Source organism: Zingiber officinale, chromosome 2B, assembly GCF_018446385.1.
Source record: "Zingiber officinale cultivar Zhangliang chromosome 2B, Zo_v1.1, whole genome shotgun sequence".
NCBI classification, from domain to species: Eukaryota; Viridiplantae; Streptophyta; class Magnoliopsida; order Zingiberales; family Zingiberaceae; genus Zingiber; species Zingiber officinale.
The window spans coordinates 25,441,477-25,448,566 of record NC_055989.1 but is presented as its reverse complement, the minus strand read 5'-3'; the positions used below and the strand labels follow the sequence as shown (position 1 = coordinate 25,448,566).

General features: G+C 39.2%; 1 pseudogene; it reads left to right on the top strand.

Moving 5' to 3' along the window:
- Positions 1 to 2,818: 2,818 nt before the first annotated feature.
- On the top strand, positions 2,819 to 6,816 carry LOC122048204 (annotated as a pseudogene).
- The last annotated feature ends 274 nt before the right edge of the window (positions 6,817 to 7,090 follow it).

Sequence of the window (7,090 nt, the reverse complement as noted above, 5' to 3'; positions counted from 1 at the left end):
ATACTTCCCTATATGTGAATTTCACTCCTCCACAACATTAAATTCTACAAAAATAAGATAGACTAGAAAAATTAAGTAGAGGGCATGATTTATTATGAATAAAGAAACTAAAAAGGAACTTAAAGGAAACTATAACTAAAATGAAAATAAGATTGAACTTGGGTTGCCTCCCGAGAAGCGTTTGTTTGAGGTCATTAGCTTGACCCCTTATTCGGCTCGCTTAAATCATGATCTGGCCGGAGTGAGAAACTTCCAGACTTTTCTTCCAATAGCCCAATTTATTATGAAGAGAGTTTTCATTATAAGAACAATGTAGTGTATCTCCGCTCTCTTCATCTTTGTCTCCTTAAGAATCGTTTCTGGCAGTTGGAGACGGTTCAGTGTGAGCTTCTAATTATTGGCCTCTTGAAAACCTGCACACCCATAGGAAAAACATACCTCCCTTATGCATGTTAAATAAGTAAGAACCAAAACCATATCAAGTTTAGTTATGCAGTTATAAGTAATGGAATCACATCCAACAAAATCAAGCATAGGTACCTCTATGAAATTTTCTAAAAGATCACTAGAAATACTAACCTTGCATTATTGAGATATACCTGAAAGTTCTAAACATGTGGATGTAACTTCTTCATAATTAAGTGTCGGTTTTGGCTCTGGCTTAGGTGGAAGTGCCTTTAAAAGTGGTGATTCTTGGGGCTTTGCTTCCATTGCATAAGTCCCTACACATTTATCATCAACCAATTCCATTCTTACAAATTTCATTGTATCAATTGGTAGTGCGACCAAATGAGATGATCCTTGGGACATTTCCTCCATAGCATATGTCCTTACATTTTTATCCACCACATTATCATCATAAGTAGTGAAGAGTCTACTAACATTAAAATTATCAATAGAAGGAACAACATTATTAGAAATTTGTTTCAATAACCGTAGAGCTAGGATCCCTCGTTGTATCATTATCTCTTCAGAATCTTGTGTTGTGGTCTTCATCTGACTAGGAGTAGGAATATTTGAGTTTTGGGAGTCCTCCCAAAGAGCCGGCTCATCTAATTGTGAATGATGTGGTCTATCTAATGATGAATCATCCTGAAACTCTGATGAACTCTGATTTACTTGGAAAGTATGTTAAACATTTTGTATGTAATTATAGTCCAAATTTTGATGATCCATCCAAAATTGATTATAGTGTTGAGACGGATCAGAGATCTGCTACTGGGATAGTGACTGCTCACTTTGCTCTGGAATTAGCTAGGGTTGAAGGTTCTGAATTTGATAATCTCCCCAATCATAGCCATAAGTATCAGGAACTTGCTCATATGTATCTTGATGTTGAGGTTGAATCAAATACTGAAGTTTCGGAGTAATAGCAGTTTTTTGAAAAAAGTGGCAAATAGCAGCTGGATGAGACGTGCTTTCACACACTCCACAAAGGAACTGAAATCATCATCTTCTGAGTCATGATTTTTATCGATGAGAGATCTTGCTCTTGCATTCATGGGTGTGAAAAATTCTCTTAAGGGCCTACTTGACATGTTAGTGCTCAAGATATCTAAAAAAAATTATAAGAAAAGCTAAAAATGTAGAATTAAAGACAAGAAAGAAAATGCATAATAAAAACTAGAAAGAAAATGCAAAAAGAAAAAGAAAGATGTCTAAATAACTCATATGCTAATCAACTAATGTAAATCGAAAACAGTCCCCGGCAACGGCGCCAAAAACTTGTTACGAGCCGCAAGTGTACGGTTACGTCGTTAGTAATACAAAAGATTATCGATCCCATAAGGATTGTTGATTAAGCACTAGTTAACTTTGCACGATGAATTATCTAGACAATCTAAAATGGTTCACAAACGCTAGAGAGAAAGAAAAGAGAGGAGAGAGAGTAAAAAGCGTAAGTGAATGAAGGAGAATAGATACTAGGATTTGGGTTTTGTTGCGATGCTAGTTAATGTCCCTATGCATTGTTCATTTCCCTAACTTCATGCTTACACTCATGTAGGAGTTCTAACTAGAGTTCGATACAACCCCGTGAAGATTGCATCGAAGAGTTTACCCAAGTTCTAATGTCATTAAGTAGAAGAGGTAATTTAGGAAGTCCGATTATAGGGCTATTCTTCTATCACAAGGGCCCTCGGTTTACGTTCCTAGATTACACAAGTCACTTCCTAAGGTTAGATTAATGTAATTAAGTAGAAGAGGTAATTTAGAAGTCCAATTATAGGGCTATCCTTCTGTCACTAGGGCCCTTGGTCCATGTTCATAGATTACACAGATTACTTCCTAATATTAATTTGGGAGAACCCTCTAAACTCTAATTAATCTTCCTAACAAAGATCAACTCCTATGTTAAGATCTTTTGACTCTAGAACTTGGGTAAGTATTGATGTCCTCTATCACAAAAGGCATAATATGTCTGGTTGAATGGGTATCCTTCTGTCACAAGGATCCCCCGGTTATCCAATCTAGTAGCGACCTTAACATAAAGACAAATCTCTTATATCTACATGAATTGTCCTCACACATATTTCGTCAAACACGTACAAGGCTCAATACACAATAGAATATTTTATAAACACTTAATAGCATAGGAAAATGTCCAAATCAATAGTTCATACATCACAACGTATCACAACTACTTCTTATATCCTAGATCTAGAGATATACTCCATTGCAAGGAAATTTATAACCAAAGACGATAAGTAAAGCAAACTACAACTCAATACATGAAGATATAGAGAAGATAAAGCTTATCCTTGATGCGTGGCATCCTCGGAGGCGCTCCCTTGCTCCGGAGGAGGATGGATCGGCGAAGATGGAAGCTCTATGGCATCCCCAAAGGGGAAAACCCTTCCCCAAGGAATGGGAAAGAGCTCTAAGGCAAAGGTGAGTGAAAAGGGGGAGAACCCCCCTTTTATAGAGCAGAGAACGGGCACAACCTGTGACATGGTCGTGTCTACACGGCCTCCTTCTTCTTGCTCTTGGCCAGGGTGACACAGTCGTGTGACTCACATGGTCATGTTTTGCTTTAGTTCTGGATGGGCTACATGGTCATGTGACTCACATGGCCTAGCTCTTTTTGACCTTTGTAAATGCTGCACAGCCATGTGGCTCACACGACCAACCACTGCTTACTCTCTGGAAGTGTTGCACGGCCGTGTGGATCTCACACACCCCTTGCATGACCCTTGGCATGGCTCTATATTGCTATGTCTCATCAAAACATATTTTATACCATCAATATGGGGTTTTCTCTGGTTGAAGTTTTCATCAAAGTTGTAGATCTTGAAGTTATCTACATTTTGATATAAAGAACAACCCGTAACTCTAACCAGACACAAAGTTATGGTCATTTTAGTTTCAGTCTGCAGTGCTGAAAATTTCACATGGCCGTGTGGATTCCACACAACCTCCATAGCACCCCCACACGGCTTCCACACGGCCGTGTGGTTTCCACACGGCTAGAACATGGGAATACTTAGTTTTCGCATGCTCGTGTGAGTTCCACACAACCCAGACACTTTAGAAGCTCTAGACTTTATTTAAATACAAGTAGATGTGCATCAAAATATGATTAAAAGTGTATATAATCTACGCACATCAATGACCCATAGATACGATGACATAACACTTTTTTTTTACTAGAATATAACATCTAATTAATAAGAAAAGAAGTACTATTTCTTTTTCAACAGTGTTATAGAAGTAGCTCACTGTTATAGGCAAAGGCATGCATACACACACACACTAAAAAATCCTCACACCTTATCATTTACTCTTCTTCTCCACCTCCTCTATCGAAAATTTAACTTGAGTGTCAGAGTGGCTGAGCCAGGGCACCCCTGACTTCCATTCTAACACTCTTTTCCTCCCTATCTCTCTTTTTAGCTTTGTGAGCTTTTCAGGTGATCAACCCTCCCTTTATATTCGGTGACGTCACCAACCTAGAAGATCGCTATCTGGTGTCTTGTTTATCGACGATCTTAGACATGAACATTCACCTTTGTTGTCGATATCGTCAGCATTTTCATTTCTAGCTTGCCAAACGTGTTCTCTAGAATGTCTAGAATTATCATCGTCGAATCAACTTCTTCTCGGTGAAGCACTTGGAATATTTGATCAAACTATTTGAGCACCACCGAATAAGGGCCCTTGTTGCTAGTGATGCTGAGGAACAAAGGCAAGTCCCAAATCTTTAGGGGGGGGGGGGGGGGGCCCAGTAAGTTGACCTTGAAGAGCATGTCATAGCTGTGTGTGGGCTTCGGTGAGGCCTTCATAGTTGTGGAAGTAGTTTTAGTAGATGGCGAAGATAACGACGGGCTAGATCTAGTAGACAATGGGCTGGTCATATTTTTTATTTTAATTTTTTGGAAGACTCATGGGCCCACCTAACTCATAAACCCACCTTAAATTGAGTTGGGTTAGGCATTTTCAAATCCACCAAGATGATAAGTCAGTCCGCCAAATGATGAGTTTTTGATGGGTCAACCCATAGCTCTATTTATAACTCATGTGACTCAACTATATATCAGTAAGCCTTTATAGCCTAGCAAGCTCAACTCACATGGCTCGATTCCACGTCAATTACCCGACACACATGACTTCAACTCTTCTTTTTACTCAGTCTGAATCGAACCCTCGGCCTAATGGCATGACTCAAGTACCCTTATCAACCTCTATAGAAATTGGCTTTTAATTAACTCAGTAACCCCAAACACCCCTCTCAACTTCTAAAGAGTTTGGTAACTCGAACACCTGTCTCAAACCTAGAGGACTCAATAATCCAAGCACCCCTTTCAACCTCCAGGGAGCTCTGCAACCTAAACATTTGTCTCGATTTTTAGAGAGATTGACAGCCCAAGCATCCGTCTCGATTTCTAAGAACTCAATAGCTTGAGCACCCTTCTAGGTTGTTCAGGAGTACAACTATCTTGACATTGAATTTCGAGCTCATAGGGCTCTTCTCAAAGTTATGACCTAGCTTTGTATACAACTCCTCGAACCATCTTAGGCTTATCAAGCCTCTCATGGTGGATCTAGCACCTTAAAAGGCCATAAGCCCTAGCCATCTCTAGCTATGGTTCTAACAAGGATGACTCTAACCCTTACAAGGTATGGTCAAACAACCCATATTGGCCAGGTATTCTACAAAAAGGAGTTGCAACAAGGTACTTCTAGGACAAAAGACCATAATCATATAAGCATCCAGTAAGAAGGAGCCATAGTAGGGCATGATCCAAGCAAACCAAAAGCATTATTGGGCTGACCTCCTCAAAATTCATACTATAGCTACCCTTCCCTAGGAAACAATTATTCATATGGACCAGAGGATCAATCATAAAAAAAGTTAACACCAATAATGATAAGAGATCCTAATCTCATTCTCTCTGATATTTTCTCTCTTTGTCATTTTGTTTCTCTCTTGAGTTTCATTACTAGAGACTCACTTAAGCATTAGAAGGGTTTTGTCAAACAACTTTAATTCCCTTTGGCATGTATTAATTTATACAGATTCTTCCACATCATTAGAGAAAGTTTTGACACTAGTATTAAATTAGGAGGTGGATTCTGGATGCATCATTCTGTATCTCCACTTGGGCTTCATTGTTCAATCACCATGGTTATTAGTTCACTATTCTTGTCTCACCTCATTAGCTTTCATCCACTCATGTGCTCTATAACCTTTGACAATTGTAAGGTTTTAAACCCAAAGAGATAAAGTATGTCATCTTTGTACTATCGTGTCATGTTGCAACATTAATGCTCTGTTTACTCTAAGGCATGAATTGAGGAAGGAAAGGAATCATCGAAGAAAAGAATCCTTATAGGAAAAGAAGCGAAAAGAAAAAGAACGAAAGGGAAGAGAAAAGAATCTCTCAGAAGGAAGAGAGAAAGACTCATCTCTCCCTCGCCCCAAAATCCTTCCTCCCCAGATCCCTGAAACTTCAAGCTTCAATCTACAGAAGTAGCCAATCTACCCTTGCAACTGGAAGTAGAAGCATCAGTGCCATCTACTTCTTCTTCACAAAAAAACCTCCCTCTGATTCCAAGAAAAGTAAGCTTTGATCTATGCTCCCTAGCATTTCTAATCCTTGTTTCTTCTATGATGGATCGATCGTTGACTAAACAAAGTCTCAGCAACAACGGTACATGAGCTATACATCTACGAGTTCAATTAGCACGATTGTAGGAGCCCCACCAACATATGGCTAAGCTAGAAAGAACTCAACTCCTTCAGCGATCTCATTTCCTTCAAAAACAAGGCAAGCTCCAATTTTGTCTCTGAATCTCATCGATTAATCCATTTGTTTCAAAGATTGATTGGTTCATTTTTCACCATTGATTTTAATGAAGAAACCCCTCAAATTTTTTTTGGTGGTGAAATAGTTGTACTTAGGGAACCTAGAGAAGTAGCTAGGGATCAAAATGGTGATTTGTGTGCTGATCCAACATATCCTGGAGTGAAATAACAACAAGTATGAGGACATCTACAACTTTACTTCGGTGAATATGGGTACATCTCGGTACAGGGGATGTATCTAACCAACGATGATACCTTCCTTGTGGTGATCAGTGGCTTAGGCGTCTTTGAAGGATCCTAAGGCCAAGTCAAGTTACAACAGATCATCTTCCCCTTCAAGCTCTTCTACATCTTCTACGCCAAGATGCATCGCTGACCTCCCCAAGGAACTACTCGAGACACCAGTGCCACCCTCTCCTGTCATGGAGCCCACACCCACTTCCAAGGCTATAGAGCCGCCCCTCTATCTTACTTGCACTAGGCTGTGTGAGGCAAGCGACTGCACAATGTAGGTAGTGTCCATAGTTGAGGGTAGCGACTTGACGATGAAGATAGAAAGTGGTGTTCCATCCAATTTTGGGTGGATAAAATTTTGTTCATAAATGAATCAGTGGATGGATTTATAAATTCATTCGTCTATTATTTTATATCAAGTAAACAAAGGAAATGATATAAAATCCATCTTCTTATATGAAATAAATAGAAAAAAGTTTTCTATGCAAAAAACTTTCCTTAATTTTTGAATCCGCCCTCCTAAGTAAACAATGCATAAGTATTACTTTGTTG